General features: G+C 47.0%; 1 protein-coding gene across 9 annotated transcripts in view; it reads left to right on the top strand.

The window, feature by feature from the left end:
• The first annotated feature begins 2929 nt into the window (after window positions 1-2929).
• The window catches only part of Apbb2 (amyloid beta precursor protein binding family B member 2), a 350172-nt gene continuing 325120 nt past the window's right edge, over window positions 2930-27981 (top strand). For all 9 annotated transcript variants that reach the window (XM_037209064.1, XM_037209063.1, XM_028882253.2 and 6 more), the window contains exon 1: window positions 2930-3012. The gene's annotated coding sequence lies outside the window, so the exon portion shown is untranslated. The remainder of the gene's footprint in view (window positions 3013-27981) is intronic.

The raw sequence follows: 27981 nt of genomic DNA, 5'->3' as shown, positions 1-27981 counted from the left end.
GTAGGTTCTCTGCGGCGGCTGGTTTCCACTTTTAATTTTTGGACTCAAAACCAGCAGTGTATTAATAAAACCGGGCCTGGTGGTGGATGCCTGTAATCCAGCACTGACTGGGGAAGTTGAGGCAGGCGTTTCCTGGCTAGTGCCACCCAGATTTGCATTCGGTCTTTTTGACAGTGAAATTCAGGCTAGCCTTGAATTCACTGTCCTCCTGCCTCAGCTTCCAGGTGCTAGGATTGCTGGCCCCCGTGCCAGCACAGCAGGCTGACCTATCTTCTTTAAGGGAGCCATTGCCATCGCTGGGGTATAAAGAGGTAAATGCTTATGGGATCTAAGACTTGGTGTAGGGTTGATTCTATAATGTTCTTGGAAGTGTCCTTTCCGCTAAAATCCCTCGAAACCCCCACACTTCCACTTAGGTGGAGGGCTTTTGGCCTTATGGAATTTACAGCGGTAATTTTTAATGCGCTGCTCCCAGGATTTACTTCATACTTAATAAAACAAGAGCTCAGAATATTCTTGGAATAGTTCATTTCCCAGGAAAACAGTTCACGTGTGAGTCAGCACTAAGGGAAAAATCCACTCACAATAGCTATCAAAATTGCATGAGGTGGTAAAATGAGGAATGCTTTTCTTTGTAAACTCTATCGATGAGGTAGAGAGAAAGCCCATTACTTATTTATAACCTGAGTGTGAGGTGGCAGGCTTTCTCCAGCCCATCTAAGGAGGTGTTGCAGCCTTAGCCTGCCAGGGTACCTAGCGATTCTCACCCCCTTAAACGCCCCTTTCAGGAACAGAGAGAAAAATGGGGGTAGGACGCAGGAAGGAAGCAAAGGGCGTTCAAAGCCTGCTCTCCTGTCCTCGCCAGTCCTCCTGGGGAATAATTGAGGGAGTTTCCTCAGGATGCTCCGTAGCAAGCCCCTCACGACTGGCCGGGAGGTGACTTTCCGACTTCTCCCGCGGGCAGCCCCGGGGGGGATGAACCTGGGAAGTCGGAAACCCGGGCGGGACCCAGTTGCTGGAGCAGACGCGGAAGCGTTTCCCGGGTGATCCCGGAGACCCTGCGGGTTTCCGGAAGGGTGATTGCATCAGGTGTGGAGCAGGGCGCCTCCTCCTCCGCCCAACCTGGCGCCCACCGCGCCTGCGCGCTGCGCCGCGCCCCGCCCCCGCCCGCCGCCGCCGCCGCCGCCGCGGCGCACTCCAGCGCGGGTTTTCCTGCGCATCGGAGTAGACAGCCTGGAGGGGGCAGGCGCGGTTCAACCCCGGAGCCCCAGGAGCCGGTGGCAGGGTGGGCTCTGGTCATCAGCAGGGAGAAGGTCAAAGTGGAAGGGGGCTGGCGTGGTAGCCTGCTGAGATCGCCGCGATGACGGACAGGCAGGGTGGGCTTGGGTTCATTTCCTCCTCCGTCTAGGCCTGAAGGACACAGAGTAGCATCTCAAGGCTTCTCTGCAGTTGGTTTTTCCCCAGTGGGTATTTGATCCCTGGCCTTCGACTGTCCGTGGTTCACAGGGCTCGTTAGGCCTCTGTTGGGCTGCAGAAGCTCGGTCCCAAGAGTGAACACTTGCACAGATTTATGGAGATTTTTCAGTAGCAGTACGGCTGGCCTTCAGCTGAGACTGAGGGAAATACTGACCATAGAAGAGGACGAAGGGATGAAAGAGCCAGGCACTCCTCCAACCCATGGCGGCCCCTCCGTTCCCAACAGCTCAGCTCTGAGCACGATCAGTTCTCTTTTACATGTCAATACCTTGTGTATGGTCCTAACACATTCCCTGTTGGAGATAGCAGAAATAGCATTTCGTAGATGGATGTCAGTCACCCTGCTGGACTGTAACACCTTGAAGGCAGAGGCTGGGATTTTTAATTTGCTTCTATTCCTGGGTCTAGTAGGAGAATTTATGGCACCTCAGTAAACTCATAATCAATGCAGATGAAGAAAAAAAGCCCACCTCCAGTGTAAGGAGGACAGCCTGAGTGTATTATCCGAGGGAGGAGTGGGTTGGAAAAGAGCCATTACTTAGTGGTTACAATTATTTTCAGAATTACCTTTCCAAAGGAGATGGTGGGTAGCACTGTCTTTGTGTCTATGAGAGTCCTCAAGACTAGCGCAGCCACACCAGCATCTGGGGTCTGTCACTTACAGGCGCTTTTGCGGCAGGACTCAACCACTCTGGGAGAGGGGCCTAGCATGCTGCTCTAGCAGCCTTCCCAGTGAGTCTGCCCCAGGCTCCCGTTTAACAACCCTTGGTTTGGTGAAGAACAAATTAAGGATGTCCAGACGCCTGCAGTAGGTCCACTTACGGTTAACAAACCGGTAGCAAAGGAGATAATGCTTTTCCTTTTCGCAGGTGTGTTTCTCGCCCGGCGTTATCTGGCTGTGATTTTCCAGTGCAGGAATGTTCGTGTGTGGCACATGTCTGGGCGTGGGGGATGAGGCGGCAGAAGGCAGGAGAAGTTTCACCTTTTTAATGTTCAGCTCGCCTGGCCGGCTGTGGGCAGCTCTCATCTGGGACTATTTTCCCCATCTAAAGGAACGCAGACGTGTGGGAGACGAGTTCCTCCAACTGCCTTTTGGTGCAGACAGACGCCAGGCCACCTGGAGGGGATACCCCGGCTGCCCCGCGCCCCCAGCGTCTGGGTGTCACCCTGGCGCCCCCTGGCCACCTTGCGGTGCGGCAGCCGGGGCCTCCTCCACCTGCAGGGGTCGCCCTGGGAGCGCGGCCCGCCCCCTTCCGCTGCGGCCTCCGCCCCCGGCCCCGCCTTGCTGGGTTCGCCGGCTCCGCCAGGCCCCTCCGATCCTTTGCTCGCGCAGCCGCCGCCAAAGCCTGGAGAAGTGGAATCTCGCCGCCGCTGCTCCCTGCGCGGGCCTCGCGGAGCCGCACTGGGCATGCTCAGTCGCCGGAGCCAGTGCTGCTCTAAGTAGGAAGCTCGCGTGCTGCAGCCCGCAGCTGATCCCGGCGCTCAGCGGACTGCGAGACCCAGGAGCCGGAGCCGATCGAGCGTTGCACAGCACGGGTGAGCCCCGCTTCCCTCCATGCCTTCCGTCTGGGGATTGGGGGGGCGGGTTGGCCCAGAGTGTGGCGCGGGAGCCCGGCAGCCGGCGAGCCTGGCTCCTGGTGCCTCCGCGGCTGCCGCTGGGTTTCTGGCGGTCACCGCCGGCCGCCCAGCCGCAGCCCCAGCTGCAGCAGCTGCCGCTGCATCTGCAGCAGGCGCCCGCTGCGGAGTCCCGCGCACCCCGCGCCCGCGCCGCAGGGCCGGTGTTTTAGCTGCGGGCTCGCCCCGTCACTCCCAGTGCTCCTTCACTCCCATCCGCAGCTGGGGCTCGGCAGGGTAAGGGCGAGGACACTGGGTCGCTGGGCTGTGCCCAGGCGGAGACTACGGAGGGCAAAGTGCGGGTGGGCGCGGGCGACGAGCAGCGCACGCCCCCTTGCCCAGGAACCGGCCTGCCCACCCGGCGGCGCGCTCTTGCAGGAGACTCAGAGACCTAGCCGACGACTCCAGGGGTGCAGAGAGCCCAGCTGCCCAGAGAGGAGAAGGGGGCAAAGTTCCTGTCTCTTCTGCAAAGCAGGGAGCGTTTTAACTAGAAAATGGCAGTGTGCCGAGGGCTGGATCAGGGAAGCCGGTCATCGGGGTCCCGAACGTCCCAGTGCTGCCCGCTGGGAGGAATGGTGGCTCCTACGCCAGAAATGACATTTGTGCGACGAAAACTAGCTGGGCGGAGGGAGGGATGCGGAGTCCCGTAGAAACAATGAGAGGTGGTCCCTCCACATCGCCGGCGGAGAGGTCTGGAAACAGGAGGTCAGGCGCAAAAGGCCAAGGGAGTGTGGGGCTTTCAAGAAAAAAAAAAAAAAAATTGGAGAAATCAGATGGAGAATTGGGACCGTTTTTTGTAGCCAGGTTCCGCAGAGCCACGACTGTCCCGATCGCTTGGGGATGGACTGAGTGATTGGAGAGGGCTCACGTGGAGAGAATTAGGTCAGTGTCAGAAGCCCACTGGGCTCTTAAAGGGGGCAGTTTTAAAAAGTCCTTTGCATTGCACCCAATGGATGACATAAATGAAAGTCATAAAAGAACATCATAAAATGTTAACAGCAATATCATTTTAATTCCAAGAAATAAGAAACTTTGGGATGCTGCCCTTTTTGTTATTTGTTTCTTTTCATTAAATCACTTCACTGATTTAAGAATAAATTATAGCAGGTACTCAGTTGTTTTAGGTCTCAAATCTTTTTTTTTTTTTTCTTTCTTGTCATGATATTACAGCTCCTTCCCTGAAATGGCATGGTAGACCTGAATTGGTGTGGCTGACCTTGCGGAAACAGGACACTCGAGGGACATTTCCTTATGAACTTAGGAACAGGCTTTGTCTTGTTTTCTGTTTGTACCTTGAAAGCAGAATTTGCTCAACAGTTTCTCAGAATTCGGAGACTCTGAGCAGAATCTTAGAAATGGCATCTGTTTGGAAAGATGGTATTTGTCCTGAGGATGGGGACCCCCCTCCCCCTAGGCAGGCAGAAATATGATGAGAACACCACGGGTGGCAGGAGTACAGAGTGGTCCCCTCTGTGGAGCGTGGGCGTGGGGGGCGGTGCCACGGGTGCAGGATGTCTACCACCACCCTTCTGAACTTGATGGTAGATTGGTAGATGCCTTCAGAAAGTTCCCAGAAACTGAACGCCGGACTTGCTCAGACCCATTGAGAAAGGACTCAGGCTGAGACCCTTTTCTGCTGAAAGTGCTGATGTCCTTTTACACTGTTACTGCTTCCTCAAATGGATACTTTAAACTCTTCACCTCTAAGGTACCCGCTGAATCCTGCTTTCGGAAACTTCGTAGAGTAGTGGTTGAAAAGCTTTGAGGATCTACAGTGTTACAGAGGAATATTTTTTCCGTTTAGTTTCAGTAATAGGAACCCAGACTAGAACACTGTTTAGGCAAAGACAGATATTTCCAGAACTCATGTGTGCAAACAATATCTTAGAACAGTTATTTTGTATGTCATGTTTCTATTTTCTGAGGACTTTTCCTGCCAGAGGAGAAACAGCAAATAAACATTTTTACAACAGGAATCAACACTTGAAATCCTTCCCATGATTATTTGTGTTCTGTTGCTTACCCTGACTAGTGGATATCTTAATTTAATCTAAGAGAAATGGAATCTTAATATCTTTTTGTTCCCCCCTACACCTTTATGATGGATAATACCTTGGTGATATAACACCTTATGTATTCCAGAGACATACTACAGTGTTTTGTGAGACTGACAGCTACTTACTACGGTAACAAGGCACCTAGGATGAGTTTTAGGAAAATGTTGTATTAAGTTATTACTGATTTTGTGGGAGATACTTCCCCTCCCAGGGTAAGGAAACTAGCATTTGGTTAATGGCTGTTACACGACAAGACTGACATCAATCTCTTTACATAGTGTCTGCATGTGATGTGTGTGCATGCATTTATGTGTATGTGTTTGCATGTGCTTGTCATGTGCACATGTGATGGTCAGAGGACCCTTTGATGTAGATCCTGGTACTTTCATCTTTTTTGAGACAAAGTTTCTTCTTCATTGTTGGTTTCTATGTATGCCAGGCTAACTGGCCTGAGAGCCTTGGGGGAATTATCCAGTCTCCATCTTTCATTACAGTAGGAATACTGTGTTACCATGCCTGGCTTTAATGAAGGTTCTGAGACTTAAACTCAGGTCTAATGATGTCTTGACATACATGTCACCTGCCCAAGAAAATGCCTCTAAGAGGTGGAGACTTGTGAAATTTTCCCTCCTAGGAGACTGTTTCAGTGTGTCCCATTATTATTCCCTAAGCATTCTCTCACAAGACATCTTTGATTTGTTGCTTAGGATTAGGTCTGATTAGAATAGCACCTCTTCAAAATGAGGTGGATGCTTATAGGGCGCTTCCATTTGTACTTTAAAATTGTTTTGTGTTCATTTGTTTTCAGCAGGGCTGTGGTACCAGCAAATAGAATTAAATCTAGAGAGGCTGAGCCCGAATTACCCATTTTGGAGTGTTATTAGTGCACATTCTGTGTGATGAGATGTGTTGATGGCATGTTTTGCAGCTGTAATGACTTGTCAGAGGCAAAGTGACAGCCCTATAATTAAGGGTCTGGTAGGATCTGACAGAAAGACCACCAAGCAGGGCCTCCATAGACTTTGTTCGTGCGTCCTGCTCCTCTGTTGCTCCAAGTCACTCTGTGACTTGGAGAAGTCGGCTCACATCTTGAGGTCTCAGTTTCCCCGTTTGTAGAATGAGATTTGCGGTAGAATATGCCCTCTGCTTGGTTTCCTGAGTCCTTCTTGGCCCGGTCCAGAGGTCTAAAATACAGCCATTCAAGGAGGGAGGAATTCGTGTAGAGCATAGAGGCTGATTTTGTGCTTCTCGGAGCCTGTCCTGTCCCTGTTTTGTCTAATATCCTTCCTTCTTGCTCAGTTCCTGCCTCTCATTGAGTTTTTCCCTTGCCACAAAAGAGTTGTCATAAATGAACTCTGTGTCCTCACGTCTTTCTGGATAGGAGACAGAGCTGGGATTAGACTTGGCTAACATGCATTAGACTTTGGAAATTTTTGTACCATCTTCTGAAGAGAGACTTTCTGCTCTTAGGCCCCCAGGTCATCTAAGAAGATTCTACCATCGGCAGAGGAGGCATTCCGAGTCTTGGATGCTGGGATCTGTCTTGTAGGATTTTAGCGGTCTTTCCCATGTTTTTATCCTTCATCTTCTGCCCTTAATGAGAGTTGCAACTCTTGGCCTTAGGAATTGATTGCCACTGTCATTTACCGTGAGCATCTTTACTGGCTTGTGCCGGTGTTTATGGTCGGCTGCTGCCCTAGCCGGAGGACCAGTTAGATGTTGATGGGATAGAGCGCATAGGGGACCAGTCCTGTTCTGGGTTATGTGTGCATTGCTTTCAGAATGCTCACAAACCTCAGCCTTTAGTCTTTAAATGAGGCAGAAGAGGGTAGCCAGAGTTATTGCACCACTTAAAAAATGGTGAGGGCAGGGACTCCAGTGCCACTGACCTTGACCGGGGGTCGGGATCCTGAACCCCTGTAAGAGCAAGCCTGGAACCTGCATGCACAGGAAGAGAGCACTAAGAAGAGAAGGTAGCGAAGGAGGTGACTCATCACCATGGTGAGGACTAGGGAGCCTGCATCCAGTGAAAGGCATGGGGGGTCAGTCAGCACACTCACTCACTAGTTAACAGCAAAAGACACAGACAGAAGAAAGCAAAGTATTAAGGGGGAAAATATCCCAACGTATAATTTCCTGGTATATAAAATGTATAAAATGCATGAGTTCACAGAGACAAAGGAGAGAGAACATAGAGAAGAATAATGAGGTGGAAATATGCATTAAAGGTTTTCCTTATGTTAATGAGTTGAGAAGGTTAGGAAGTTAGCCATCGTCCCCCTTCCCCCTTGTGGATGCTGCAGGATTTTGCCTGCTGGGCAGCACCTGAAGTTTCTGAAGTTTGGCTCTGTTGGCAAGTATGCTTCAGGAATGCTTGGAGTGGGAGGAAGTGTGGCTTTGTTATTTTTAGTTGTCTAAAAAAAAATGCAGAGTTTTGAACTGAGCTAGAAGGAGGAGCATGCATTTGGGAAGATGCAACCGGAGGGACTTTGCAGAGTTCTGGAGAGGAAGGGCGAGTTCCTTTGCCGGGGAAGGAAGGCTTGGCGTGGCCGGTGGGACAGGATGTAGCATTTCCAATCCACTACCCTACAAATCAGATCTTAATGCGTATGCATTGTAAAAGTGAGTGTTTTGTGTGTATGCAAAGCACAGTGCAAGCCTGAGGGCTGAGAATCTGTCAGTGACATTGTCTTTGTGCCTCCTGCGATGGTGATGATGGTGATGGAGCTGGTATTTCATTGGCCTTCAGATGAGAAGAGGTGCCCCTTTCTTTGAGATTATACCCTTCCAATTTGGGGGTAAGAATCTTTTGTGAAGGGATGGGAATATTTTCATTTGGCAGCTTAATGGTCCATGAAATTGCTAAGTCTGGGAATCTGGTCCTGAGATGCCGAGTTCTACCCTTGGGATTGAGTTGTAGTAGCGAAGCCCGACCAACACGTAGAGCTTGTGGGTGGGCTGCTGGAGCCCCGGGCCTTCCAGGAATGGAGAGTCACCCAGAGTCCCAGGAGCTGTGAAGGAAGCTCATTTTGAAAGTGCCCTGGGAAGCAATGAGTATTTTTGAATTATAGCCCAAGAATGACAAGTTGAATGCCAAGATGAAAGCCCTGGGCCTGGGAGGGCAGACAGGGCGAAGGGCTGAAATGTGAATTGGGCAGGCAGGCCTGGAGATGTAACTTGGCGTTGGTTTCTTCACATGCAGACCTCTTTCTGGCAGAACAACGTGCTTTTGCAATTTGGAGATGGTGATTCTAGGAATTGCTGTTGGAATCGGGACAACTGAAATCAAGAGTTGCTTAATAGTCTTCTGAGTGGGGGCCCCCACGCTCCCCTGCCCTCCAGGATGAGCCTGAGATGGCTAGAGGAAGCCTAAGCATGGTTGATCCCTGGAATTGCTGGTTTTCACCTTTTCTTTGGTGTTGATGTTGCTGTTGGGATGGGGTCAGGGGAAGAAAAAAAGTTTCTAGGTTTGAAATCATAGTTTTCCAAAATAAATATGTGTTTCAGGCAACACTTTAGAAATCTGTTCTTAGTGGGCCTGGAAAGATGGCTCAGTCAGTAGAGGACCATGTCATGCAAACGTGAGGACCCCAGTTCAATTCCCGGCTGCCCTTTAGAAGCTGGACCTTGTGCCTGTCACCCCAGCTCTGGAGAGGAAGAGGCAGGAGGATCCTCGGGGCTTGCTGACCAGCCAGTCTTGTTGATTTGACCTTTCAGCGCTTTCCAAAGCCCACAGTTAACCAGACTCTGTCTGCCCTGGGTGGTGCAGTGATCTCCTCCCAGTTCTAGACCTTAAGCGTGTTTTCCATCCGAACACAAATCGACTAGCAGGGTCCAGGATGTGATTTCTAGACATGTTGGAAACTGAGTTTCTCCGTTGACTCTCTGGGAAGATCCCAGGATGGATTCCTTCTGTATGATCTGCAGGGGGAAAGCTGGGCAGCAGTGGTGTACCCGGCACTCGGGAGGCAGGAGGAGGAGCTCTGTTGAGTTCCAGGCTAGCCTGGTCTACAGAGCAAATTTCAGGACAGCCAGGGCTATATAGAGAAACCCTGTCTCAAAAAACCAAAAATAAAATAAAGTACAGTCCAGGGGGATCTAGTTGTCATTCGAGTGCTGGGAGGCTGAGTGGTTGGTTGAGAATTTCAGGGCCTCCCTGGCAGGCCCAAGGCTGGCACGAGTTTCTGGCTCCTGTGGCCTTGGCTTGACATTTGGGAGATGGTGTGTTTCCCTGGGCATCCTGCTTCTTCTTTGCTGCTGACTGTGTTCTTAATGTGGGGTCTTGGTTAGTTTGTCCAGTAGACTTCTGTTCTAGGCAAGGGCCAGCTTACCTTCTACATTGAATATCTTGCATAGCTGGGCAGTACTGTCTGTAGGTGGAAGTACTGTGTATAGTGGGCAGTACTGTGTGTAGGAGAAGTACTGTGTGTAGCTGGGCAGTACTGTCTGTAGGGGAAGTACTGTGTGTAGCTGGGCAGTACTGTCTGTAGGGGAAGTACTGTGCATAGCTGGGCAGTACTGTCTGTAGGGGAAGTACTGTGTGTAGCTGGGCAGTAGTGTCTGTAGGGGAAGTACTGTGTGTAGCTGGGCAGTAGTGTCTGTAGGTAGAAAGCGATGTCTAGCACATGTCAGCTTCCGGGTTGTTTTCATTCTTGGGGGGGCTAATGTAGTGTAATTTGTGGCCGTGCCTGAGGCCTGATGAGAACACTCAGTTACTGGGGCATTGCTGAGCCCGAGAGTCTTCCTGCTGTTAGAACAGAACCTTGGGTCCCCCCCAAGAAACAAGCTTCATATATGTCTTGGTAGTTACTAGCGGAGAGAGACTTCTGTTTGGTGACACCCAGAGGCCTCAGCTTCTTCACATGCTCATTCCTTTGTGCAGCAAATGTTTATTGAATACATAGTTGGTGCCAGGCACCGTGCCAAGTCCAGGGAGACGGAGGAATGTGCCAGAGCATTGGTGGCAGGGTGCTGCAGTGGAGGCCTGCATGGGGTTTTGCAGGAGAGAGGAAGCAAGTGGTCCCTCCTTCACAGAAGTGGGGGATGCCTCATGGAAGAGGCGCTGTGGCAGATGGCCTCCGAAAGTCCCCATTGCAGAAGCCTTTTCCTGGCTCCTTCCCCACACTTGGCTCCCTGGAACCCTTGGAGCTGGTCTCCTCTGCCAATGCGGGATCCTTCTGTGAAGGTAGAAATGTGGCTGGCTATTCACATCTCCGTAGAACGTGTGTGTGTGTGTGTGTGTGTGTGTGTGTGTGTGTATGGATGTTGGGATGTTGGGGTTGGGGTGGGATGGGGGGCAAACACATTTGGCACTACCTGGAGACATTTTATCTTGACTCTTGAGAGAGAACTATTGGCCTTTGCAGATAGTGGTCGGCGATGCTATCAGCCAGTATACAGGGCAGCCTTGCCATGAAGCGAGAATATCGGGGCTCGGTGTTGAAAAGTTATACTTAGGGTCTTGGTATTGCTCTCTCAGGTAGTAGCCACATGTCCACTGATGATAGACTTCTAGTTGAACACCATAATTATGCGATGCCTCGCTGTCCTCACCTGTGAATAAGAAAGCTAAAGGTGTGTATGTAACATGGCTCTGAGGATTTCAGGAGTTAATAGGGGTTAAGGGTTTAGACCACCACTTGGCAGGCAGCAAGACCTTAGCCATTATTACTGCTTTTGGTTTACCAAGGTTTGCCTTTTTGACTCAAAGAGCTCAACTTTGGGGAATCCCTAGCCCGCCCCTTGGGTGGACGTCGGTGTAAGAATTGGCTGTGTGTTTCTTTCAATCCTGTTTTCATTCTCTCTCACTGTTCCCACCCCTTGATTCTGGGGCTCAGTAGCTTCGCCTTTCATCTGCTTTTCCCAGTGACCCGAATTTATGCCCTTGCCAAGTCTTCCCCTAGAGGGCTGAGAGCGATATTTCTGATTTTCCTTAGCTCTGTCTATTTTGGGAATGGTGAGAACGCGGGAAACAGGTCGGGGGGAGCTGGCGCACCGCTTCCCAAACGGCATGGCTTCCTCCACCCCGAGATTCAAAAGTGGGAGGCAGGTGGCAGTGCCTGCCTGTAACTCCTCCCTCTGCACTCACTAGCTCATCCCCCAAGCTCAGTGCCTACTACTTCCAAAATATCTAGTAATTGGGTCACAACATTATCTGCCTGCCAGGGATCTTTTCTGAAAATCAAAGCAAAGATGCAGACTTCTATCAGTGAGATCTGAAACATCTCTGCCCTCTGCTTTACGGTTATTCCCAAAATAGAACGAGAGGAAAGCCGACTTGTCATCTCAGTTAGGTGGCTGTGGCTTCGTGGCCTAGAACTGTGCCTTGTTTCCACTTTTGCAAAAGTGTTCAGAGCCCTTTCTGCAGGGATATGAGCCTTTGTGGACTCCATTCAGTGGATCAAATTTACCATTGAATTTTCATAACAGGAGTTTCGGGCTTTGGATGCTGTCAACAGACTACAGAGAATGTTAAAAAAAAAAAAAAGGGAAAGGAAAACACTAAGTGTCTTAGTTACTGTTCTGTTGCTGTGAAGAGACACCACGACCATCGCAACTTATTCACGAAAGCATTTAATGGGGGGCTGTAGTTGAAAGTTTTTCTTTGTCCTGCTCGGTCCCAAGTAAACACATAGACTAGAGGCTTATATTAATTATAAGCTGTATGGCCTATGGCTCAGGCTTCTTGCTAGCTAGCTCTTTCATCTTAAATTAACCCATTTCTATTGATCTATATGTTGCCACGTCCCTGTGGTGTTACTGGTCTGCTGGTATCTTGTTGCTTCTTGGGCGGCGGGATACCATCTCCTCTTCCCGCCTGTCTCTTTCCTGTATCTCTGCTTGGATTTCCCACCTGCCTCTAAGCTGCCTTGCCATAGGCCAAAGCAGCTTATTTATGAACCAATAGGAACAGCATATATTCAAGTGTACAGAAAGACATTCCACAGCACTTCCCCTTTTCTGTCTAATCAAAAAGGAAGGTTTTAACTTTAACATAGTAAAATTATATATAACAGAACAGTTATCAAACAAAAATTACAGTTACAATGTGTAGTCTATTTATATTTGATAATATTAAAGAAAATGTTCTATCATCTATCCTATATTTGTGAGTCTAAAGTTTCATATCGAATTTACCCTTTATCATGATTAAGAAAAGCTATAATTATAACTATCCAGTTTTCAACTCCATCAAAGACCCCAGAAGGATATTAATATTACTTAAGTAAACAGGAAGTGTATTGTAAGCAATTTCCAAAATTCTAGAAATGACAGAGACAGCTGGCTGCCTGGATAGTCACCCAAAGTTCTTCTGTAACATTGGGGCATCCATCTTCAGTCTACAGGCCTAGAGTCTCTGGCAGACATTTTAGTGAAGCAGGAAATTTGAAGGCTTGTCTCACCTATTGGCAAAGTAAATTAGTTGCTTTCCTTTGTGCCCTGCAGAATGTCTGGCAGTTTCTTCTGTGAAGCAGGAACCTGAAGGACCATCTCCCCTTAATTTGGCAAAGTTCAGTGGTCACTTTCCTATGGGTCCTGCATGTCCAATTTATATAGCTTATTGTCAAGCAGTCCAGGCAAGAGCAGTTTCTGGCCCAAATAGCTAACTTTTGCCATAAAGAAAGCAAACTTTATATGGAGTTTTTTTTTTGATGCCCATCATCTTCTCTGAAGTAATTGGTGTTGCCAGGAGCAGACGTGTATCACTGTCCAGAAAAGTCTAAGTTTCAAAAATATTTTAAATGCCATATTCTATAGGCCTCTGAAGTATTTGAAGATTACCTACATAATTGAATTATATCTATGTATACCTAGAAAATTAACATGACTATAAATTTGATTACCATAGATGACTAATTATTAATCTGTATTTCATAGTTATACATTACAATTTTAAATGAGTTTGCATAAACATAATACCTTAAACAAGAGTTGAAATATACAAACAGTATAACAAAATTAACTTTAAATTTGCATCAACCCAAATCTATGCTAATGTAAAATATGTAAGATTAATAGTTGTTTTTTTGATTAAAGTAGATTCAATAATCTATCCTTTTGTCCTATCATATCTATATCCTATATTTCTATATCATATCCCCCTTACTTCTTTTAGAAAGAGATTGACTATGACCAATAAGAATTTATAACCAACCCCTAAACAAAGACAAACATCCATAATCCAGTTTTGGGGAATGTGGGCATAGTTTTCTAGGCTACCTCCTGTTAATAGGGGGTGCTGGTAGTCTTATGGGGCCACAAAGAAAATTTTAGTATTATGGTCAAGTCCTGACTGGAATAGTCTTAGTCCATGAGGCTGCATTGTCTGAGCCAGGTGCCTTGAAGCTGTTCTGGATGTTGGATCATCTGGAGACCTCTCAAGGGGTCTTCCTTGATGGAACGACATTAACCTGGAAGGAATCCACAGCTTTTCCTTTTCTGTGGAAACAAAAGCAGAATCTCTTTTCTAAAACAACATATCCTTAGACTCAAATTTTGAAGTCAAGAAGATACCTTTAAGATATACATGTTGATTTAACTTAGTAGTCTTTACAATCAAATGTCTTTTTGCAGTTAGCTTATTAAGAGTAAAAATATTTAAAGAAAACACAATATACATAATCGAGACTCTCTGTGTATTTTTCATCTTTATGTGACTTTTTTTTATATATATATTATTTTTACTGTTTAAAGGTAACGGAATTTTCCCAAGTTCCTGCCCTGAGAAAATTCTTCCCAGAGTCCTGGGGAAGATGCTGCGTCTAGCGTGGGTATCTGAGGGAAAGGAATCCACATACACCATGCTTTTTTGTCCGTTTACTTTATTCCTCAGTGACAAAATTCTGTCTATACAGCTTCAGCTCCATCCTCACATTCAGCTCCTCTCTGTGCCCAGTTTTCCTGTCCTCATAGTTTTAGTAAGCTCCTATGCTTTTGACCTCCTCATCTTCGTCCTCTGTCCCTTCATCCTCCATCTTGCCTTCCTAGCTCCTTACTCCTGGCTCTCAGAACACTCTACCAGAGCTCTGCCTTACCCTCTCCAGAATCTCTGTCTTCCTCTCTTTTCTCTTGCCACAGGAGTCTGTGTCTGCCTCTGGAATTCCACTCCAGTCCTTACTGCATCTGGTTATGCAAAAAGCCCTGCTGTCCTCAGTCAGTCTCTCTGCCATGCCCCTAGGCCTGAAGGAAGGGGATGGTCTGAGCTTCATTTGCACAAGAAGCAAAGCTGTGCATCCACAGCCTGCTTGTCTCCTAGGCTCCTGGGGAGGAGTTAGTTACCTAGAGGTTCAGCAGGTCTGTGTGCCAAATGGTCTATAGTATACGGGCCCACAAGAAATTCATAGCGAGGCGCAGCTGAATATTAAGGCTGTATAACACCAAATATTCCGAGATAAATGGCTTCCCATCTGACGGACCCTTGGTTGGTCAAAGTATAGCTTTAATACACAGCTGAATCTCTGTAATATATTCTTGTGGCCTGCAAGAACTGTCTCTTTAAAGACTTTATTTTTTTAAAACATTTTTCTTTATATAACTGCCTATACTCATTTTTCTCCCTCTTCCAAGCCTACGTATGTTTTTACACACACTGTAAACCATTTAGAGGTTGATTCTATCTGAATCTGTCTTATTGTGTGTCTATAATCCTTTTCTGACCAGGAGAGATTTTAACCTGCTAAGCTGTGCAGTGGCTTTGGCTATGGACTCCATCCTGTTAGGCTTCTCAACATGGTGGAGGTATGTTTACCGCCAGCTCTGGGTGCCATGCTCACTGCCAACTCGGAAGCAGTGGGTCTATGCCTCCATCAAAAGCTAAATCCACCACACAGTGTGCTGGGCCACTTGGAGACGCCTCTGTGTACAGCAGCAGGAACCCGCCATGCTGTGCTCAAGCTCAAATGCCACGGTGTCTCTGTGCCGTGTCCTGCATGAGAGACACAAACTAGGAAGCTGCTCTTGGCACCATTTTAGAACCCTTTTTAAAAGCTTTCTCAAGTTTTAGGTGTTAGTTCTTGCTCAACGTTGGAATGCCAGATGTAGTTGGAAGTTTTCCTGTGTCCTGCAGCTGCTTGGTCCCAAGTAAACACACAGAGGCTTATATTAATTACAAACTGTATGACCTATGGCTCAGGCTTCTTGCTAGCTAGCTCTTTCATCTTAAATTAACCCATTTCTATTGATCTATATGTTGCCACATGGCCGTGGTGTTATTGATCTGCTGGCATCTTGTTGCTCCTTTGGCGGCGGCATGGCATCTCCTCTTCCTGCCTGTCTGCTTCCTGTATCTCTTGGATTTCCTGCCTGCCACTAAGCTGCCTTGCCATAGGCCAAAGCAGCTTATTTATTAACCAGTGGGAACAACATATTCGCAGCATACAGAAAGACATCCCACATCAGGGGGCTTGCTTACAGTTTGGACATTTAGTTCATTATCATCATGGCGGGGAGCATGGTGGCAGGCAGGCATGGTGCTGGAGCAGCAGCTAAGAGCTTAAGTCTTAATCTGCAAAATGGAAGCAGAGAGGGAGAAACAGAGAGAGAGAGGGAAAGAGGGAGAGAGTGTGTCACAGAGACAGAGAGACAGAGAGATAGAGAGACAGAGATAGACAGGTACTGGGCCAGGCATAGACTTTTGAAATCTCAGAGTTCATCCCCCAGTGCACACTTACACCAACAAGGCTACACCTCTTAATCCTTCCCAAACAGTTCTACTAACTGGGGACTGAGTATTCAAATATATGAGCCTATGGGGGGTTGTGCATCTTCATTCACACTACCACCCCAAGGTACTTTTCTAATTTCTTACCCATGATACTTTTTGTCGCCTGATTGAGAGTCATGACCTCTTCTTACTTAGCATCTCTTTGTTTGGCTTCACAGAAGCTAGGTTCAGATCCCAATGCCCTGTGTTGAACCTGACCAGGATGGCCACTCTGCCTGTTTAGAACTCTCATTTGTAGGAAAAAAAAAAAAAAATTGACAGCTGAAGAGCCTGTTACAATACAGCATGATGGCATTACCTAGGGCAGAGAATTGCTCTGCTGCCCAGACCACTGCCTACTCCGGCTGGGTTTCAGGTGTGTCAGTCAAGTCTCGGCTCAGTCTGCCCCACAGTGCCCCTGCCACCCTGCATCTCTGCTGTTTAAGCCAGCCCTTATCTCCAGCCCCTGCATGGAGCCCTGCCCTTCCCCACAGCCTCCAGTTTCTTCCCACCGCCGCCGCCTCTCTCTTTAGAGTTTCCAGTCATTCTCCACATGAGCCTGCTGCTCATGTCTTCTCTGTGCTATTTCTAAAATTCTCTGCAGGTGAGGGCATGCCCACTCTGCCCCTCCGGGGACTCCTTCCTGCCTGCAGGCTGAAAGTCCAGCTGCTTGGCATGGCACCCAACACCGTTGGTGATCTGCTTTCCCTGTCATGCCCTGGGCTTGCTCGCCACTGTTTGTACAATGTGCCATGCATTCTTTGGCATTGGACAGAGAGGACTTCTGTTGCCTGTATGCATCCCTATTGGACTGTTTTTCATCTGTCTGGATGTCAGTCCTCCTACAGGAAGTCACTTACTCAGTGCCCACCTCACTGTGCATCAGAGTCACCCCTAGGCTTGTGAAAACAGATCTTGCTGGCCCTAGCCCCAGAGTTCCCTGTTCTGTGCTGTGGCTTGTTGAAAGTCTGCATTTGTAATGATTCCCCAGGAAGCATCTGTGCTGCTGGACTGGAGACACACCTGGGAAGGCACTGTGTGCATGATCCCCCAGGTCAGGGTCCAGGGGTTCTTTTCCTTGCTACCACTGGGGGTTTCTCACCCCCAAAGTCCATCACCGTTCATCTTCATCCACATTTTTCTCTGGCTTCTGTAATAGTCTGTGGATCCTTGTGGGATGCTTCTGAGTTCCTTTATATTTGAGTTCCCAGTGTTGGAAACTCCCTGGGGATCAATATATATTGTTGAAGAATGGACTTAATGAAAAAAATTTGTTATTTCAGGATTTAATAAATATAAATAAATGTGACCCCAGGACACATTTTCTGCATTTCTGCATCTGTTGTTTCTTCTTCCTCCTCCTCTTTCTCTCCTCCCCCTCTCCCTCCTCCTCCTGAGAATTTATAGGCAATATACTCTGATGTTATGAGGTCAGTGTGATTCTACATATAAGTCTTTTTTTTTTTTTTTTTTGCTTCTCTGTTGTTCTAAATTCTAGAACATTTTGGAGAGAGAACCCATGATTGTTTCTAGAACATAGTTTTCTTGTACTTTTTCAGTGTGACCAATGTAGAAATAAAATGTGTTCAAGAGAAATGCCAAGGACATTTAATTTAGCAAATAAAATAGCATAGAAATTGCCCTTTTATTTACAGACAAAACCACTAGCTCATACTGAACTGAAATTAAGTCAGATTTAACTGAGACCATATAACCAGATGCTGAAGTCATCACTTCTGCAGGTGAATGAGGAAGGACTGCTAAAGCATTTCACTCATTTCCTCGTGTGTTTATTGAGCATATGTTTATTAAGCACACATTCTCTTCAAAGTGTAGGCCCTTTGAGCAAGTGGCGATGTATAAGGTACTGTGCTCTCGTTGATACAAGAGGAATCAGGGTCACCTTTTGGTGGTCATAGTTTCATTGATAAAAGAATTTAAAAGTGAACTCAAATAGAAAGACAAGGACAATTTTAGTAGAGAGTAATAAAAAACAAAACAAAGCAAAACAAAAAAAACCAGAGCAGGCAAGCTGTAAACTTCAGCTGCTGCCTGGAGAAGGGAAATGGAGAAGAGAAGAAGCCATGCTGTTTAAGCTGGCAGGCTGGTCAGACACACGGCCAGCCACAGCCACATTGTAGACAGATTTTTCTTTGGGCCGCCAGCTCACAAAAGCTGACACAGAGACTTATTATTAATTATGAAAGCTTGGCCTATAGCTTAGGCTTGTTCCTAATTAGCTCCTGTAACTTAAGTTAACCCATTTATATTACTCTGTGTTCTATCACATGGCATTACCTCTCTTCCATCTTACACCTCCTCTTTCTTCTCTGTATCTTCTCTGGAGTCTCTCCTGTGCCTAGATTCATCTCCTCTTCTTCTCTCTCTCTGCCCAGAACTCCTACCTAACCACTTCCTGCCTAGCTATTGGCCATTCAGCCCTTTATTAAACCAATCAGAAGGTACCTTGGCAGAGACACATCTTCACAGTGCACAAATATTCTACAGCACTACAAGGAAGGAGGCCTGAGAGAAAGAAAGGAAGCCCCAAATGTTTGGGGAAAAGCCCCGAGGGTTTCAGAAAAGCATGTTTAGAAAGAAGAAAAGGACACATTAACCTTTTTAAAAATAATTCAGAAAGGTGGATCTTGCGGGCCACAAGAATATATTATAGAGATTCAGCTGTGTATTAAAGCTATACCTAGAGGTTTCAAAACGTTTTTCTAGAGGAAGCCATTTTTCAAGGAATATTTGGTATTATTCAGTTTTTAATATTTCAGCTGTCTTCTATGAAATTCGTGTGGGCCTGTATACTACTAGACCATATTGGCAAACAGTTCAGCTTCTCAGACACTGATCCATTAGGTAACCAGCACCCCTCCCCCCCAGAACCTAGGAGACAGGCAGACAGGCGGGCTGTAGATGCACAGCTTTGCTTCTTATGCAAATGAAGCTCAGACCATCCCCTTCCTTCAAGCCTAGTGGCATGGCAGAGAGACTGACTGAAGACAGCAGGGCTTTCTGCATAACCAGGTGCAGTGAGAACTGGAGGGGAATTCCAGAGGCAGGCAGAGTCGCCTGGCCTGGAAAGAAAGAACAAGGAGAGTTTCTGTAGATGGTAAGACAGAGTGGCTCAGCCCGAGGAGTGAGGAGCAAGGAACAGTTTCTTGTAGACTGTAGGTGACTCAGATCAGGAGATGAGAAGAGGAAGGAAATATGGAGGATGAAGGAACAGGGGACGAAGATGAGATCGAAAGCATAAGGGCTTAGTTATTATCAGGGCTATGAGGGGACAGAAAAAGTAGGTACAGAGCGGAACTGAGACTCAGGGCGGAACTGAAGCTGTGTAGGTAGAATTTTGTCCTAGAGGAATAACGTAAATGGACAAAAAGCATGGTGTATGTGGATTCTTTTCCCTCAGATAACCCATGCTGGACGTAGCGTCTTCCCTAGGACTCTGGGAGGAACTTTCTCAGAGCAGAACTTGGGAAAATCCCATTGTGTGGACAGACCTAGGACTCTGCATGGTTGCACCTTCTGAGCCTCTGCACCAGAGGTGGGGATTCTGGGAAGGCAAAGTACAGAATTTCATCGGAGAACTAATTTCACCTATCTCTTTAGCCTGGCTTAAGGTGAGCCCACTTTCCCAGGTCCTAATTTAGCCAAGGTAATTAAACTCGCCCCCTTGAGATGTTAGGTCTCCATCCAAGCCATTCTGTTTTCTACTCTATCATCATCTGTGAAATAGAAGGGTGATGAGGTCAGAGGGTCTAGAGTCCCTTTAGATCGGGAAGTGTGGGTGGGTGATAGTCTGTCTGCCCCGAGTCACAGGAAATGAGAGCCATGTTAAGAGCCTGGCATGTTTATCCAACGCCATATCGTATAGTGAATGTATACAATGTAAATTTGAAAGAATGCACAAGCAAAGCCAAATGACAAAGCGGAGTGATGTGGAGAGGAGCCACTTCAGGCCAGGAGAAGGCTCAGAGGGGTTTCGTTTAAAAACATGTCTTCATTGATCCCTAGTACATCTACAGTCGTGCAGACATGGTTCTCACCTTGTTAGGGTGCCTGCTGTCTGGGTCTCAGCCCTCATACTGCTTCTGTGACTTCTAAAATCAGCTGTTTTTAGCACACGCATGTTAGAAACAAAAATGATAATCTTGGTATCCCACAAAGGAACATAGGAACAAAGTGAACGTAACCGGGCCAGACAATTTTTTTTTAAAGGGCCGCCAGAACTTAGGTATGGCCAAGATGGGTTGTGTCTTTTATCCCTGACGTAGGTGGTATAGGCGACCCATCTGTGGGAGCCCCGCTTCATGGTCTGATGAGATTGGCAATGTAAAGGGAAAAGAAAAGAAAGGTTCAGGAAATATCAGTCCTTGCCGGACTAACTACCTTTGATAGAAAAACCACAGCAAAACAAAAACCAAACAAACCCATTTCTCACATGCTTTTGCCTTCCCTGGTTCAACAGATAGTAGGTTTTGACTTGAACTGTGGATACTATGATGTCATTTCATTGTTTGGAAATGCAGACACTGCTTTGGGTGTTAGCTGACTGAGGGAATGAAGGCAGAGAGAAAGTGGCCGACCTATGGGTGTCCAAGGATGAGCACCAAGTTTGACAGAAGCAATCTTTTTTTTCCTCATTCCGTCTTTTCTATATCTCTCCTTTCTTCTTTCTTTCCTTTCATTTTCCTTCTATCTTCCTCCCCCGACCCCACCCCTTTCTCAGAGCGGCATCGCCAAGGCTGGCTTCACTGTGTTAGACTCTTTATCTGCAAACCTCAGCATCCTGAGTGCCAGGATTACAGGCCATCAGCCACTATGTACTGACTTTGCGATTTACTTTTAATTGAGGCCTGTTTAGTTTGTTTTTTCTTGACTTTAGAGTACAGGTGATCTAGGTCAGCCATTTCAAAGAGGTTTCTTTTCTGATCCCTTATGGTTCTTTGGCATAGCAAACCCAGAAGGGGTTGGGGAGGGTTGAGCCTGCCAAAAATATTCATTTGTGAGGGATCTCTGGGTGAGTCTGAAAAGAACATATGTGAAGGGACAGTAGTTAAGAGAGAGCCTGATGCCTATAAGTGATTCCAGTAGTTGGAAGTCTGAGGCAGGAGGATCAACAGTTCCAGGACAGCCTGGGCTACATGGGCTAACTCTAACATTTGACTCAGTTATCAGGCGAGTGAAGAGGCTTCTTTCTATCTGTATTGCTTTCTCCTTTGCCTTGAGTAATTTCCAGAAGATGCATTGGGATTTTACATTGAGAGGAGCTGGGATTGAAGGGAACAACCAGAGAAATGATTTTAGCAGGATTGGGAGGAGCGGGCAGGGAGGGGCGGGGCAGGGAGGGGCGAGGCAGGGAGGGGCGGGGCAGGGAGGAGCGGGCAGGGAGGCTCCTTTAGTTCAGGGCTTTGGATTTGGACGGGTTGTGCTCTCGGGTCCCTTGTTGAAATGTGTTTTCCTACTGTGTGCTGAGGAGACGGGGAATCTGTCAGGGAGGATGATGGTGCTGGAGACCGTCACTATGGACAGGGTCCCCAGGTCCCAAAGCTCTGAGGAGAATCCTGCTGCCTTCACATTTCATGTAGTCCACTGATTTGGGCAGAAGGAACAGGAGCCATGGTGCAGTGAACCGGAACTGCCGTGCAGGGGTGTAGCAACGGGCCAATGTCAGTTTCTAAAAATGACTCCTCCCCGCAGGACTTGAGGTTATTTCTACTAAAATAAATACAGGAAGTCCTGCATTCCATCCACTTGTGTGTCATTGTCTCACGGATCCAAGTCATCTCCTGCGGCGACTAGTTATAGTTCCAAGTGAGCTGTCTCTCTGGTTTTTGTTTTTTGTTTTTTTTTTTTTTTTTTTTTTTCAAATAAGGTATAGAGTTTCATTGAATTTCTCTCTCTCTCTTGGTTCTGAGGACATGGGAATTGCAAGAAAGAAACAGACCACAACAACGAAAAGGCCTTAGAGTGCATTGATTTGTGGCGTTATTATTATCTTTATTCCTGTAAGAGTAAAGCAGGATTTCCATTCAATGGAGCTGTGCTGTTTCCCTTTGGGAGAGATAGGAGGAGGATGGACGGCTATGTTCGGAGTCTGTATAAATTTTTGCTTAACATTTGTTCTTGGAGGAACGTTTGGGAAGGTATTGCCTTCCATCTGCAGCACCAGCGATTAAACAATACCATGATGTCTTGCCAAGAACAGTTTCCTGCGATCGGGGCGAACTCAAGGCCGCTTCAGTGTGTAATCGGAGCATGGGGTGGGTGCAGGTTTTCATGAAAGCGCCTTTATTTTTCCTTCATGTTGACTTTGGGATTCATTTAAAAATGCTTGGCCTTGTGCCATTTTGATAGATGTTTATGTTAAAGAATGTGATGTGATGTCCCCAAGTGAATGTTCTAAGGTGATGTAATCGTTAACAGTTGGTTTGCATAAAGCCAAACGATAGCAGAGAGTGGACAGACTCAGAAATAAGCTCTGTCTCTGGGAAGGGATGGTGGGTGATTTTGTTGTCTTTCTGTCTCTTTCTCCCTTCCCAAGCTTTTGTATCCTTTTGGCAATGAGCAACGGTGTAAAATTATTATCATGTGTTCCTCCTTGTTTCATCTGAAAGTCATGTGCTCAGGACTATGTCTTGGAGACTAATTGGGAATCAGAGCTAGCATTATGCTAAGTGAAATAAGCCACGCAGAAGGCGTACAGTTGCGCTTCCCTGCGGTTCCTGGAATAGTCAGTTCACAGAGGCAGAAGCTAGACTGGCCAGGGCCGCTGGAAGTTGGTGTTCTGTGGGACCAAGGTTCTGTTTGGGGAGAAAGGTTCAGAGGTCGCATGCCGGTGACATTTGCTTCACAGCAGGGTGAATGTCATTAATTCTGTATAATTATACATTTAAAAATGGGTGACACAGTTAAAATTCCAGGGAGGAGTTAACTTGTCCTGGACTGAAGCCCTTGTGAGCATGTTCAAACATCAGGGCGGTCTGCCTCCAGGCCCAAAGCTCTGAGGACTGGGGAGGGGACAGATGGCACTCACTGGTCACTTGAACTTGACACCAAGTCCTTGTCAGCAGTTTTCTTTTGCAGAAAACGCATACTCACCCAGACTAGTCTGGGGTTGTGGACTGAATGTGATGTCATGGGGCACATTGTGCTTGTTTTGTTACTGAGGTCCTTTGGAGAAGAATTAATTTGGTAAAAATGAACCTTCATTGGATTGCCCCCCCCCCAACCATGACAATTTCCTATTTATTCTGTCAAGCATACCCTCAGAGCCTAGGCCGTCTACCCTTTGGCCCGTGTTCTTCTGAGGAAGCCATAGCCTTTAGATGCAGGTGGATCTGGGTTTAAAAGTCAGCAGGAGCAGCAGTAAACTCTCCCTGTGAGGTACTGGCAGGACAGCCAGGGACCTTGCTGGTGGGTGGATGGCTGTGGCACAGTGAAATGGATGCTCTATCTAGAGTAGTGAGCGGCATGGCCAGCGTACTCGGCTTCTCTTTTAATCCCCCCCCCCCCCCGACGGTTTCTCTGTGTAGCCCTGGCTGTCCTGGAACTTGCTCTGTAGACCAGGCTGGCCTTGAACTGACAGAGAGCCACCTGCCTTTGCCTCCCAAGTGCTAGGATTAAAGGTGTGCACCACCACCTCTCGGCTTGCTTTTTTTTTTTTTTTTTTTAATCAGATAGTCATCAGTTGGGGCAGCCCTTCTGAATTGATTGCTTTTTTGTAACTGGGCTACCAATGATGGTCCTTTATCCAATTTATCCTTCATTAGAATTTTAAAAAAAGGATAGTCTCTCTCTCTCTCTCTAAGATTTATTTATAATTTATTATTGTTTTATGTGCATGAGAGTTTTGCCTGCATGCATATCTGTGCACCACTTTTGTGTTATGCCTATCCAAATGGATGTCAGAAGAAGGCATCAGATCCCCTGGAACCGGAGTTACAGATGGTCGCGAGCTGCTGTGTGGGTGGTGGGAATCAAACCTGGGTCCTGTGGATGAGCAGCCAGTGCTCTGAATCACGGAACCATCCCACCAGCCCCAGGACAGATCTTTTAAAAAAGCTCATGGAAAGAGATTAGCAATCAGCTTTGCGTTCCGCTGCCTGGGTTGGGTTCTTATTGCTGCTCCCTTTGATAGACTGTCAGTGTGGTACCAGGGATCAGGGTTTGATAGGCTTGGAGGACGTATGGGTTAGGCTTTGCTCCTGGGTCACACTTGATCAGCATGATGTCCTTACATGAGTCCTTGGCACATTGTTGCCCAGGCTGGTTGGGAATCCACTGTGTAACACAGGCTGGCGCTAAACTTGTGGCAGTCTTAACATGCCTCAGCCTCTTTAGCAACGGGGGCCATTATGCCCCTCTCTGCTTGCTCTTTAATTAAAACAACAGATACATTTACTTACTTATTTTGTGCATGTGTGTGCGCACATGTGCTAGCGTACACATACAGGAAGGGAGACAACCTGTGATGGTTGGTTTTCTCTAACATGTGAGTCCTGGGACTTGAACTCAGGCTGTCAGGCTTGGTGGTAAACTCCCTCATCTTCTGAGTCATCCCTCGGGCCTTAATTTTTCAATACATTTAAAATTATTTACTTGTTGGTTGGTTTTGCATGTGTGGGTGTATTCATGTTTGCGTGCTTGTAGGAACACGTGTGGAGCCCAGATTTCACATTGGATATCTCCCTGAATCACTATTGAGGCAGGGCCCCTCCATTGAGCCCAGAGTTTGCCGATTCAGCTATTTTGGTAAGCCAGACCTCACTGCCCCGTTTGCGTGAGTGCTGGGGATCTGAACTCTGGTCCTCACGCTGGCAAGCAGCAAATGCGTTATCCGCTGAGCTGTCTCCCTCGCCACTACTTGGCTTTTGAAACAAAGAAAATTTCTCCCGTCTATGAAAGGTAATATATGCTTTAAAAAGCTGTAGTTGGTGTGATGTTTTCTCTAGAAACAAATCAAGGATTTCTGTAATCACAGAACATTGTATCCCGAAGATGTGCTCGGTATAATTGCAAAGGATGAGTCCTGGCTACCAGGGGAGAGTGGCTGGCAGCCTCCGAGTGTTCTATAAATTTAATATGGTCTGAAAATTGCATTTCCTGTGGCGTGGCAGTAAGGAGTTACTTGCTAAACAGCTCCGTGTTTTTCTCCAGAGGAAGACTGGTACTTCAGTTTTTGTTTTTGGGTTTTGGTTTTTTAGTGGAGGTCATATTGTTTCTTCCAAAACCAATTTGGGTTGCTCTTTAGAATAACCTCTTAGTACTGTTCATCTGTGTTTGAGTCAAGATAACTAGTGGAATACGAGCCCGCAGCGTGGGGTTTGGGGTGAGAGTTTGATCTTGGGACGTGTTCACACCTATGATGTCTGATGTCTGTTTGGCCAGGGCTCCCCCGGACTTCGGTATCCCTGCTCCTTTCTGTGAATTTGGCAGTCCCTGTCATTCAGGCGATGTACTGCTGACTCGTGGGTTCTTCCTGTCAGTTGTATATGATGAGGTCAGCTCACAGGGTCATTTCAAAGGTTTGCTAATAATTATACACACTAAGGAATTTCCCCCAAATCTGTTTAAGTGGCCAAAGTCTGAGTTAGCCTGTTGTAGAAATATTTAATTGTTTTCCTGGTGTCTGGAGAGCACCAGACTGCCAAGTTCATGGTGAATGTGGTTCTCACCGTGCACAGAGGGACAAAGTCCAGTGGATGTCCAGCAAATGTACAGATGTTACTGACTTCCCAGAGGACAGGAATGCTCTCTCATTGAGAAAATAATTTAAATAATTGAGTACTTTGTCCCCCTCTTTCCTTGAAGGCTGATCTTTATCACAGTGGCTGCTTTTAGAAAGTTGTCATTTTCTGTGCTGTGTGATGGTGACTGTCATATCTGATGCCCTGAAGGGCATCAATAGTGTGGAATTTTGTCACCTCTTATGAGGAAGTATGGGCACATTGGTAAAGTTCATCATCGATGTTCACAGAACTGGGATCATCACAGGCAGATTGAGTAAAGAGTAATCAACACCCCCCCCCCTTTGTTATTTTGAGACGGGGTCTCACTATGCAGTCCTGAATAGCTTTTCTATGTAGACCAGGCTGGCCCCACACTCACCGAGATCTGCTTGCCTCTGCCTCTCAGGTGCTGGGATTACCAGTCTGCTCCATGCCCAGCCATCCTCTCATTTGATGAGCAGCTCAAAGATGTAGAAAGAGGGCAGAGTGGTCTTCTTCTCCATAGTTTGGCTTCTGTACTGGTAACTTCAGTTGGCCACACGTCATGAAGAAGCAAGATGCAAACACAGGAGAGAGAATCCTGAGATTTTTTTCTTGGGGTATAGTATTTCACTATATAACAAAGAAGGTGTCTCACTGGACAGAACCAAAGGAAGAATGTAAAGGTTGAAGTCATCGAGGTAGGACATGGGTATAATCATGGCACAATGAAGGCTGTGTGAGTTTCTTTTTTTTTATTGCTGTGATGGGGCACCATGAACAAGGCAGTTTATAAAAAAGGTATTTTACTGGGCTCATAGAGGGTTAGAGTTCATGATGGAGTCGGAAGGCGTGACAGCAGACATCTGGGACAGCATCTGAGAGCTCATAACTTATGCAGGAGGCAGAGAGCACACCGGGAATGGGGCGGATCTTTCCAAACCTCAAAGCCCTCCCACATTGACACACCTCCTCCAGCAAGGCCACACCTCCTAATCCTTCTGTCTTAGTGTTCCATTGCTATAAAGAGATACCATGACCAGGGCAACTCTTATGAAGGAAAGCCGTTAATTGAGGCTGGCTTACAGTTTCAGAGGTTTAGTCCATTGTCATCATGGTGGGGAGCATGGTAGCATGCAGGCAGACTGATGCTGGAGAAGGAGCTGAGAATTCTACATCTAGATCCACAGGCAGCAGGAAGAGAGAAACTTTGGGCTCAGAATGGGCCCTTTGAAACCTTAAAGCCCGCCCCCAGTGACACTCCTTCTCCAACAAGGTCACGCCTCCTAATCCTTTCAAATAGTGCCACTCCCTATGAGCCTATTGGGGCCATTTTCATTCAGACCACCACACCTTCCCAAATAGTTCCACCAACGGGGGTGGGGTGGGGTGAGGGGGTGGGGGGGGCACGGACGGACACCAAGTATGACATAAAGGGACATGTGGCCTTGTGATGGCTAGTCTTGGTTGTCAACCTGATTACATCTGGACTCAACTGAAAACTAAGCAGCTGGTTCTACCTCTGAGGGACTTTCTTGATTGGCTCATTTGAGGTCGGAAGACGGACTTCTGATGGCAGCCCACATAAAAGACCATGGAAAGATGGATGCCTCCTGCTCTCACTATCACTGGCAAGTTCTTTATCGGGCTGCTAAGGCATTCCTTCAGTGGTATTAAAACCTACGTTTTTAGGATGGCTGAAGACCACTTGGGACACCCAGCCTCATGGACCGAACAATTATAGGACTCTCTTAGTCTTTGCATCAGGAGACAGCCGTTATTAGACTAGCCAGACCACAGCCTTTAAGCCACTCTAGTAAACCCTTAACACACACACACACACACACACACACACACACACACACACACACGCGCGCGCGCGTGTGTGTGTGTGCATATATTCATTATATCAAGTTATGTACCTCTAGAGAATCCTAATGCAGAGGCTGAGGCAGGAAGATTGCAAGTTCAAAGGTTTCCTGAGCTGTATAGTGAGACCTTGTTTCAAATCAAAAAGCATGTAACATTAAGCACTTTTTTCTGTGTTGTATGTTTCTGTGACCTTGTCTTTAAAAAACAAGATGGAGACTGATTATAAAATACCTGGTGTCGACCTCTGGGTTCCATGTGCAGGTGTACACATGTGCACATGCACATCCACACATATAACACACACACACACATACACACACAACATGCACATTAAGTCTCAGTGATTAGATGCTACCATTATAGAATATTATTGACTGCTAGTGATTGGTCAAAATTTCAAGATGTTGCTCTGTTGGGAAGAAGAGTGTTCATGCTAAGTGAGCAGCCTGAGAAGAGAAGCGGGCTGAAAGAGCCAACTTTGACTATTTTTAGTTTATCTGTTGGCTTCCGGTATAGGGAAATTCTCATGGTAAAGGAA

Source organism: Peromyscus leucopus, chromosome 10 (genome assembly GCF_004664715.2).
Source record: "Peromyscus leucopus breed LL Stock chromosome 10, UCI_PerLeu_2.1, whole genome shotgun sequence".
Lineage (NCBI taxonomy): Eukaryota > Metazoa > Chordata > Mammalia > Rodentia > Cricetidae > Peromyscus > Peromyscus leucopus.
Note: the sequence above shows the minus strand (reverse complement) of the source record. Positions and strands in the feature narration are given on the sequence as shown.